This window comes from Callorhinchus milii, unplaced genomic scaffold, assembly GCF_018977255.1.
Source record: "Callorhinchus milii isolate IMCB2004 unplaced genomic scaffold, IMCB_Cmil_1.0 Scaffold17, whole genome shotgun sequence".
Classification (NCBI taxonomy): Eukaryota; Metazoa; Chordata; class Chondrichthyes; order Chimaeriformes; family Callorhinchidae; genus Callorhinchus; species Callorhinchus milii.
This window is the reverse complement of record NW_024704758.1, coordinates 15,587,615-15,599,128: the sequence shown is the minus strand read 5'-3', so window position 1 is coordinate 15,599,128 and position 11,514 is coordinate 15,587,615.

The window sequence follows — 11,514 nt, the reverse complement described above, 5'->3', positions numbered from 1 at the left end:
CTCTCTCCCCCCCCCCCATCCCCCGGCTCCGTCTCCCCCCCACCGGCTCCCTCTCTCTCTCCCCCCCCCCCATCCCCCGGCTCCGTCTCCCCCCCCCCCGCACCCCACCCTCTCTCTCCCCCCCGGCTCCCTCTCTCTCTCCGCCACACCCCGGCTCCGTCTCCCCCCGACTCCGGTCCTCCTCTCTCTCTCCCGTCTTCTCCCTTTCTTTTCTTCTCCCTCGGTGCCTCCCCCACGACTCAGTCTCTCCATCTATTCTCTTTCCCCCACCCCGCTCCCTCTTTGTCTCAGGATAGCCCCCCTCTCGCCCCCCCCCGGCTCCCCCTCTCTCCCCCCCCGGGTCCGGTCCCCCCCCGGCTCCCTCTCTCTCCCCCCCCCGGGTCCGGTCCCCCTCTCACCCCCCCCCCCCGTCTTTTCCCTTTCTTTTCTCCTCCCTCGGTGTCTCCCCGACGACTCAGTCCCTCCATCTATTCTCTTTCCCCCCACCTCCCTTTGTCTCAGGATAGCCCCCCCCCCGGTTCTCTGTGTCTCTCTCGCGCTGCTCTGCGGGGTCCGGCCGCCATTTTAAAGAGCGCAAAGGCTGCTCCGGGCGCCCGGCTCGAGTTGAGAGACGACGACAAAATGGCCGCCGCGCCGCCTGCCCGGCTTCTCGCTCCTCGAGGAACCGACCAAACGGTAAAAACACACGGATCGACCGGGCGAAGACGACTTTTTTGGTGGAAAAAACCGACAGCCCCGCGGCTTCTCACCTTCACTCCGTCCCCGTCAGTGTGGCCGCATTTAGTGATCTAATGTTAAAAGAGAAAAAAAAGAAAGAGAGGGAAGAGGGGAAGGAAGGAAGGAAGGAAGGCAGGGGAGGGAGGGAAGAGGAAAAAGGGGAAATTATAAGTTTAAAAAAAAATCTTTAAATTTTCTTTAAAAAAAAGTGGCGACGACTTTTCTCGAATCTCTTCCCCTCAGTGACCGGAACAAAGAGAAGGAGCAGCTCCGCGGCTGCCAGTTACCGAATGGGTTCTGTTACCCACAATGCCCATCGCCGTGTCTTGAAACCTAACTTGACTAAACGGGCTGAGCGCCTCGATATCACCGTCTCCCCACCCCGCCTAACCTCACTGCGCATGCGCAATCCGTGCAGGGCTGCTGCAACCAAACTTGAATTGCGGGGCCCGGTGACGTCACGGTGATTGGCGGACGCTATGTGTCAGGAGGGCAGCCGTGATTGGTCGAGGGCCTCAATGCAGCCGCACTGCGGATTGCGCTGCCGGTCTCTTATTGGCTGCTTGTGTGAGGCGAGGGTAGTGATTGACAGCGGCAGCGTCAGCCCCGCCCCCTCACCCAAGGCACCGCCTACAATGCCCTGTAACCAACATCACGTGGCACTTTTTGCACTCATTCCCTTAAATGCTAAATAATAATCCTCGCCTTTGACACAGTGCCTCATCGCGTCATTGAGGCGTCTCAAAGCGCTTGACAGGATACCCTGTAAAGTGAATTCACTGTATTTTGTGGGCGAAACATGTACATTGTTTAAATGCAATGTACACTTTTTTAATATAAAAAATGTAAGCACTAAAACCATAATTTGCTTAGATATTGCACCTTCAACCCCCAACAACAACAACTTGCATTTACCCTTAACATGAGATACAGACTCGGAGCGCTAAATAATGATGTGATTTGACACCAAGTTGGTCCCAGAATATTTGTTACAGTTTTTGTCATAGAACTCACTCCAAGTCACAGATGTGGTGGTATGTTCCTTATTTTTGTCTTTCACACCTCTCAATAAAGCCCCATTCTATATCACATTCCCTATGTCCCACTCCCAGTGTCCTTTTATACTTCCTCTCATTGACTCCTCGTCAATTGTCAGTGCTTTTCAGCGCCTTGAAACGTCCTCCCGACGTGAAAGGCGCTATACAAATGTAATTTTGTTGTTGTTGTCCAATTAATCTTAATTAGGTATTCAACAGTTTTGATGCCTTTTACATTTATATAGAACCCTTTACAGAAGGGTAGCATTATTTATTGTCTACATTAATTATATCCCTAAATTAACTCTGGCTCCCTTGTCTCCTTCAGAAATGATTGAAAGCTCTTCCACTGATGGACGTGAAGCAAATGCAGTAAGAGTCCAAATTGAAAGACAGTCTTTTAGCAAAAAAAAGGACAAATCAGAAGTGGCCTCTGGGAAAATTAGTACATTTCGAAGATATGGTGGAGACATAGAGGTTTCTAACAGGATTCTGGGATGTCCTCCCTGTTGTGGGGTCCTAGCCTAAACCCACACGCACACTGGGAAGTTTATCAATATCCCTTGTCACACTTACAATTAGTCCTTAGTAACAATAAGCAAAGTCCAGGAAGTGATCCAAGTGCTTTCTGGTGCAGCCACTTGATGGCACCCTGGGATGTTTGCAGCAAGCAATAACAATAGTAATTCTTACATTTCAATCAGTGCCTTATCATGTCTTCGAGATGTCTCAAAGCGCTTCACAGAATATACTATAAAGTGAATATGTGATTTTGTAAAGTGACTGTATATTTTGTAGATGAAACACGGCAGCCAATTGCGCACAGCAGTGACCCACAAACAGTCGGTGATTGAGTGACCAAATTTTTTAGAAGGAATCATGACCCCCCCAGAAAGCGATCTGCCAATCGACTATCAACTGGGTTCCTAGTTACAGCTAGGTAAACAGAGGCGTGTGTGTGGAGTAAGGAAAGTTGATGAAAATTTCACCCCACCTTGGGAATTGGGGGCATTTAAGCGAATTGCTTAAGTATATGCAGAGGAAAAGTATAAGAAGATACAGGGAAAAAGTAGGGAGTGAGATTTGGATACATGGCTTGAAGAACAAGCACTGATACTAATATATTGGATTGAAAGGCCTCCTACCCCACCATAGATTTTTATGGTTCAATTTAGTGGAATACAACAACAAAATTACATTTGTATGATAATAATAATTTGATATAGAGCTTTTCACATCGTCTTGATGTCTCAAAGTGCTTTACAGAATAGACTGTAAAGTGAATTGACCGTATATTTGTGGGCGAAACGCGGCAGCCAATTGCACACAGCAGTGTCCCACAAACAGTCGTGGATTGAAAATGACCAATTTATTATTGTTTTGTTTTCGAGGGATTATTATTAGGCGCGTGGAGTGAGGAAACTTGCCCAAGGTTTCACCCTGCCTGGAATTGAACCCAGGCGTCTCACTTGCAAAGCGAGAGCTACAGGACTCCGCCTTTCATGTCGGGAGGACATCCCAAGACGCTTGTATAACAGCAGGAAAGGGCATAAATTACTGTGGAAATGATTGACGTATGGAGAAACGCTCTTGATACAATTTATTGATTTAACAATAAATTATTAATTATTCAGTGTGTGGGGGGATGCGTTTTATTGAGAAGATCTAGAGATTCATCGAGTGCAATTTCTTGCGATAATTCACTTGCGGGAATTTATTAAGCTGTTGGACGCAACTTGTGAAATATTCATGCAGGAGCATCAGGAATTTATCAAGGACAACCTGCACTATCTTGTTGAAGTGATTCATTGGGTAATTGAGCACAGCTCAGAGGAGCGCAGGATTTATAGATCATCATTGCAGAGTTAATTTATTGGGAGAATTCATCACTGGTTTAAGCAGAGTTTTGAAAGTAATTTATTTGCACCCAGCACCAAGAGAATCTGGGAATACATCCATTTGAAGATAGTTTATTGGAGCTGAGTGGAGGAAATCAGAGCCGAATGCTACAATTAATTTATTGAGCAAACACTTGGGAAGTCACAGCTGAGTTGAGTGTTTCTGATGTAACCTACTTATGGACTAATGGCAAGGTCATGAGAGGTTTGACCCATTTGATCGCCTAATACCTTCCCTACCCTCTTTCTGGTGCAGCATCGAGCTGTGTCTTTTAAAATGACCCCAACCATCTTCCTTGTTGTTCTGCTGTCTCGGCCCATCCAAAAGTACAACAACAACTTGGATTTATATAGAGCCCTCCACACTTCTGGAAGCTCCCCTCTGAGACCAAGCCTTTCAGGATTGAAGAGCCCCACAGTGTCTAATCTTTAGCTCATGGCTCATTCCTCCAACACTGCGGATCAGGCTCATTGCTCTCCTCTGCACTGCCTCTTGGGGAGCGCCATATGTCAAGTAGCACCTCTTCAGTTTAACATCCAGAACTGCTACAGATCACCACCGTACAGCAACATAGGAATATAAGAATTGCTAGCCAAGGTCCATCTAGTTCACCTTCTACAATAGTGGAGATGTTGATACCAATTAATTCTTTGTGGATTCCCCCCCCCAATAAAATTGGTTACTCACTTAATGGCTGTTTTTTGGGAACATTGTTGTGACTAAATTTGCTATCATGTTCGTCTACAATTATACAGACCCTACACCTGAAAGTGAATCGTGTGAAACGGTTTGAGACCTCCTCCCGGTGTGAAAGTTGCTGCATCAAATGTTATTATTATTGTAAAGATCATCTGTTTCAAGGTGAACTGAACCACGTGAAACAATACTTCAGTTCGCCACCAGGCGTCACTGTATCCCATAAGATAAAACACATTGCGCAAAACAGTAGAAATCTTGTGTAAGTTCAGTTGATTTTCGTTAACTGCACAAAAGGCAAAATCTACAAACAGAGCACGTGATGCACTAATGTATGTATTAACATAATATTGAAACAGATTCTTTAATCGGACTTGCCCTGGTTTTGGCCTACTGTGAATTAGGGTCTGTTTTCTTGTTCACCTCCACCTTGTCCACCTGTGTTGCTGTGTTGTCTTATAATCTACAACAACAACAACTTGGATTTATATAGCACCCTCCACGCCGGATGGTGTCTCGGAGCGCTTCACAGTAACACATCCTGGGGCCGAGCCGGGGGGAGAGGGAGGAAGGGGACCAAAGGCGCGGTCGAAAAGAAAGGTCTTCAGCTGAGACTTGAAAATAGGAAGTGAAGGGGCGAGGAGAAGGGAGTGAGGAAGGCAGTTCCAGAGCCTCAGGGCACAGTGGCTGAAAGCATAGCCACCGAGGGTGGAGCGGAGGACAAGGAGGAGGCCAGACCCAGTGGAACGAAGGCAACGGGCACTGTTGTGAGGAGAGAGGAGGTCAGAGAAATAGGGGTGTGCGGAGGAGTGGAGAGATTTGAAAACAAGGGTGAGGATTTTGAAGTCGATCCTCTCTGGGTCTCAGAAGGGACCTTCCAGAAGTGTGGAGGGAGCTGTATAAATCCAAGTTGTTGTTGTTGTTGTACTTTTGGATGTGCCGAGATAGCCGAACAACAAGGAAGATGGTTGGGGTCATTTTAAAAGACACAGCTCGATGCTGCACCAGAAAGAGGATTGGGAGGGTATAAGGTGATCAGATGCAGTCTGGCAAGAACTGGGGTAATCGGGGAGCGGAGTTTGGTGTGGGTAAGAATGCGGGTGGCAATTTGTATGGCCTGAATTTTATGGATGGTCGTGGAGGGGAGAGCGGCGAGGGAAAGAAAGAACTTGCATTTTTATAGCATCTTATCACATTGAAATGTTTCCAAACGCTTTAGAGTAATTACTGACAAGTGTAGTCACTTTTTTTAGGCAAATGGGACAACCTTTTTTATGATTAAATAGAATGATCCAGCACAGAAACAGGCCATTCAGTCCATTCCTGTGGTGCGCCATTTGAGATGTCCTTCTGACGTGAAAAGTGCTACATCAAATGTATTATTATTATTGTCATATGTGGAGGAAAAATGCTCATAAATTACCTGTAGGGAAGCGCTGTTCATTCGGTCATGACCTGGAGCCAAGTCACCCAGACAAAGCAATATCGTTCGGATTTAATAACCTTAGCTGGAATTCTATAATTGAAAACATATCACAAGAGCTCTATCACATGGTGAATGATAATAGCCAGTGTGGAAAAGGTATACCACAATGTCACCTGTCTTCAGTAACTCCAGCTCCCCTGCCCTTGTATCAGTAAACACGTCACCTTCTTTTGACACTTGGCGAAATAGATTTTAATTCATTTCTAATCTCCAGGAAATCTCAGCAATGATTTGTGCTGCTGAACTACTTTCCTGGCCCCGAACACGCACAATCTCTCTCTCATACACAGAAATTCTCACATAAACACAATCTCTCTATTTCACGTACTCTCTCTCTCTCTCTGACACACACACACACACAATCTCTCTCAGACCCATATAGTATAGTCTTTTTTTCACACACATACAGTCATTTGTTAGCAGAGTATCTTTCACAAACACATAGACATTCACTCTCTCTCACAGTGTCGTGGTACTACCATTGTTTTTAAATACAAATAGGAACAAGTGGTTCCATTCCAAGACTTGCAGCAGTAACTGGCACCACATGGAGCGGGGTGTCTGGTCTGGCACAATGTCTCACATATTAAAAGTGATAAAAGGGAAACATTATCTCTGTTTGACTCTGACAGAGTACATTGGTGACAGACTCCTTCTTCACAGAAGGTCTTGACTTCTATATCACTCTGTACCAAAAGGCTGTGGATGCTGGATCCAATCAAATTTTCAAGACTGAGATGGATAGATTTTTGGTTAGGTAGGGTAATCAGGGATAATGGGACAAAGGCAGGTAAATGGAGTTGAGGTACGTGATCTAATAGAATGGTGGCTTAAGGAGCTGAATGGCCTGGCCTATTCCTGTTCCTATAAATACTCCAGCAATTAATTTAAAAAGTGGCCACTTTTGTCACATTTGGCGTTACAGAATCAACCTAATGGAGATTTTCCCATTACTTTGTGAGCTGCACTCCCATTTCCTCAGGCAAGAAAGGAATGAGATGGAGATTTCTGCACCGTTCAACAGGGTCGGTGTTAAGAGCTGGAATCCAATGATCCCGGTCCCTGGCTCTAAATCTGATCAGTCTCCTGCTTTCACATCAGTCGGCCAGGTTAATGACCTCCTTTATTTTTAAGCCGTTGGAAAATGAGAGATTATAAAAAAGCTCTGAAGGCTTTGTGTGACCGCTTTAATCAAAGAGGACCAATGCAATACACCAGCTGCATTGTTGGAAGTGCCGTCCCTTGGATGAGATGTTAATTCAAGTTCCCCCAGGGAACGTTAAGCATCATGTGGCATTGTTCAAAAAGAATTCCCTTGTACCCTTCAGCTTCAATAGAACTTTGAACCTGTTACGATCTTGTACTTTTTTCCAACGAGATGTGTATATTTATTTAACCAGCGTACGTATCAGTGGTGTCAGGAGTTAGAAGTCCGAGTGTGAAATACTTGAATATTCAAGCTATGACTGGCAATGGATTCAGACAAGTGGCAGCATGCAATTCTACATCCACCTCACCACTTCTTTCTTGGCTCAGTCTGTAAAGCTTGAGTGTTTTTTGCAGTTTTTGCTGTGTCAGTCATGGTTTAGTCTTTGTTCCAAAACACCGCCAGTTAAGAGGAATGTGTGAGTGAGTGTGTTTAAAAAATATAAGACAGGAGTGGAATGGGACTCGATGCAATAGGATATCAGGTATAGAGATCACCAATACAGTGCCTGCAAAGGGGACTCACCTATTGTTATCTCATCTCACTTATTAGCACAAGGAAGTGACAATTTAGTCAGGTGGTGAGGATAATGCATGTAAATGCCATTCCTGTTGAATTGTTAATCTGTGTGGCAGTGATTAGCAACAACAACTTGCACGTATATAAAGCCCTCCACGCAGGGCAGCGTCTCAGAGCATTTAACAATTCCTCTGCAGGAAAAGCAAGAAGCGATCACCGTTTGGTAAGATATTGGTTCAAGTGGTTTTGGAGATGATGTCAGGCAGTGCCTTGTGCTTTCAATCTGAAATACTGTAGTTGACACTTATAGTTTTTGTTCTTGAGCTGCTGGCAGATAACAAGACAAAGCTCATTTTTGCCTGAAAGAACATACATCTGAAAGAGTGCGTTGCTATGGCAACAGGAATCAAGCAGTCTTTGCACATCTTTGCCAATGCATTTCCTACCCTTAAAAAGAGAGAGAGGGAACCCAGATGGAAATTGTAGCATTGGAACTTAAGTCTTTTGGTGGAAAAAACGTTCAGTCACACACAAAACATAATGTTAGTAACAGTAAAAAAAATGTAAAATTACCCAAACTCAGTCTGTGCTAAATCAACTCTGTGTCTCTATTTCCTTCCTGTTATTCCAGACTCGTCTCCAGTCCTCGTACATGCTTTAAAACTTACCTATTTGACCCTATTTATGGTTACTGTCCCTCCCCCTTGCTCCCGTGATCAGTATCTAACTCCCCATCGACCCACCCGCCCCCCCCCCGCCCCCCCGAGCTAAGAGACGCTATCCAATTCTCCAAGTTCAAATTCTCTAGTGATGGATGAGATATGATAAGCAATAATCAGAGGCAGCTACACAGTTTGTAATAATAATAGTGCATTATTATTTTGTCCCTACTTCCTCCCCTCCCTCACAAAAATGGGGGGGGGGGGGCGCAAACATAAAATATATAGAAACAACAACTTTCATGAGGAGACCCATAGCAAGTGCTCCCCTCGCCAGCGAGAGGATCCGGTTTTGATACCTAGGCGGGGAGAAACCTTAGGCAACTTTCCTTACCCCACACGCCTCTGTTTACCTATCAGTAAGTAGGAACCCGGTTGTTAGTCAATTGGCAGATCGCTTTTCCGAGGGTAATAATCCCTCCAAAAAAATTGGTCAATCAATCCAAGACTGTTTGTGGGACGCTGCTGTGCATAATTGGCTGCCGCATTTCGTCCACAAATATACAGTCAATTCACTTTACAGTATATTTGGTGAAGCGCTTTTAGACGCCTCGAAGATGTGATAAGGCGCTATATCAAATGCAAGGATTATTATTAATTATTGTTTGTTGTAACACTTAAAGAGTGGTTAGTTGGAAAATACTCTAGATTTTTCTTTCTTGCATCATTCAGTGGTTCACACGTTGCTTTGACAAGATACGAGATGTGAAGTCGCACAATGGATAGATAATGGATGTGAGCTTTAAGGCTCTGGTCAAATAAATGGTTCAGATGCCATCAAAAAGCAAGTGGATGAGGCTGGAGACTTGGTTTTATAATCTCTGTGGAGCACCGACATGAAGTGCAAGCCTAAGCTGCTGCATCAATATATTCCTGTGTCAAAACAACCAACATTATTGTATTTGTTTTTAACTCGAGCTAAGCACGCAAAGGATCCAGACAAGGGAACAAAGGTGATAATGGTGACCTGTGACACGAAACTCCACCCAGTGTGCAAGATGGCAAATTCTTAACATCAGCTTTAATCTGGAAGCCACGGTTGTTAAAAGAACCAACTTCTTCTCCATCATTGTTGGTTGGTCGTTACACCAAGCCGAAGACATTCTGATAAAAGATGTTCTAAAGAGCAACAGAGATTTAGTTCAGGTTAGGTCCCCACTCTGCAAACTGTGCTTTTGTTTACTGCGAACACTTGATCTTCTGCCACCAACCTCCGCTTCACATCAATTCTCAAGGTCTCCACATAGAGCGTGAACTGTCAGTCAGAGCCCACAAGGGGTGAAAAATAAATGTTATAATCATTATTATTATTATACCGTTTTATATGTTGATTTCCAAATATATATTTCGTTCTCCCCAGTCCTATTTTTCCTCTCCCATTACCAAATGCTTTGTTGAGAATACTCGAAAAGAGAAGGGAGTTTCTCCCTCCTGATGTCCAAGCCAACAATCCCCCAAATAGAATCGGTCACTCGCTTCATGGCTGTTTCTCAGACATTGTTGTGCACGTTTGCCTACAAGTACACAGTCGCTACACTTCACAGTAAATCCTGCAAAGCGCTTTGAGACGCTTTGACAAAGTGAGGGTCGCTGTATCAAACGTACGGATTACATATTATGGTGTCACATAATTTCCACAAAATGACAAGTGTGAATATGAATGCACTCGCTCTCAAGTATGAGTGTATTTGCAGTCTGATTAATAGCTCATAGAGATACATCTCCCCAATGTAATAAGCAAAGGCATTTAACAAGCATTAAAGCCCCACAGAATTTTAACTTAATTTATTTGGAGGGAGTGAATCAGGAGTCAGTGAGTGAGGATGTCTCTCACTGACTCCTGATTGAAATAATTAAAAAATTAAAAATGTTGGGAAAATTAATAAACTGGTAACAAGTGTAGAATAACTCGGTGTAAAAATACTTGTGACTTTTATATTTTCTCACGATCTAATGCTTCAACGCTCAAAGGTCTTCCTCATCACATGCATGGTTGTTTGCCTAAGATTTGCTGAGACCTTCTGCCTGATTCCACAACCCTTGGTCCGTCCAAGTCATCCGATGTTCATGCCAAACAGCACAAGACGCAGGCTTACTGTTGCCAGGACAGACACCAGAAAGTATTTCTTACCCAAAGGGTAATTATTGTTATAATTAATTAGCAACCAAAGCAGGTTGAGGCTGTGACTCATCTACAACAACAACAACAAGATTCCATTTATAAAGCGCCTTTCACGTCAGGAGGACGTCCCAAGGCGCTGGCTAAGAAACAACTCGATGATGTGATAATAATAATCCTTGCATTTGATATAGTGCCTTATCACGTCTCAAAGTGCTTCACAGGATTATACTTACTGTAAAGCGTAGTGACTGTGTGTTTTGTGGGCAAAACGTGGCAGCTAATTGGGCACAGCAACGTCCCACAAATAATCGTGGATTGAGTGACCACATTATTATTATCTTGTAGGGATAATTACCCCCAGAAAGTGATCCGCCAATCGATTAACTAGCGGGTGATAATAAGCTGGGTGTTCTGAAGGGTTGAGATCAAATGGGCTGAAGGACTTTCTTCACCTGAACCTCTCACCACTGCTCTCAATGATGTGAACGGCACTGGGCGTCTGGTGTCCAGACTCCGCACAGACGGTGAGGTCTCAGCTCCTTCGTGCACATTTGTTATGGCTTTTTTATTCATAGAACTGCCACCTGCCCCTGGGAGCTTCAAAGCCTTCACTGTTGTGAGCGATGTGTGTGTGCAGTAAATTACAGAGTAGTATTGCACAGAAACATGTTATTAAAATTCAACCAGCCCATGGTGTAGACCAACCCTCATACCCCTCTTCTCCCTCTTCTCAAATTTTCTCTTAACTCAGGGCGGTTGGTGGGGGTGGGTGGGGGAACAAGGATTGTTAAAGTGGTAAATACTGAAAAAATGCCCCAAACTGACCCCTTATTTCATTACTACTTTCTGACAACGCAGGTAGTGCCCAAAAGCTGTGCTGTGCTGCTTTTACCTTAATTCAGATTTTTTCTTTGCACCGGCACGAATTCCATCCACTCCTACATTGTGTCGGTCTCACAATTTACCTCTTTAACCTTACAATCAAACCCCCTCAAACAGTGCTGTCAAACACTTCGAGACATTCTCCCGCCATGTGTGAATGTAAATTGTATTGCATTGGGTTTATCATTGAATTATACAGCACAGAAGAAAGCCATTTGGCACATCGTGCC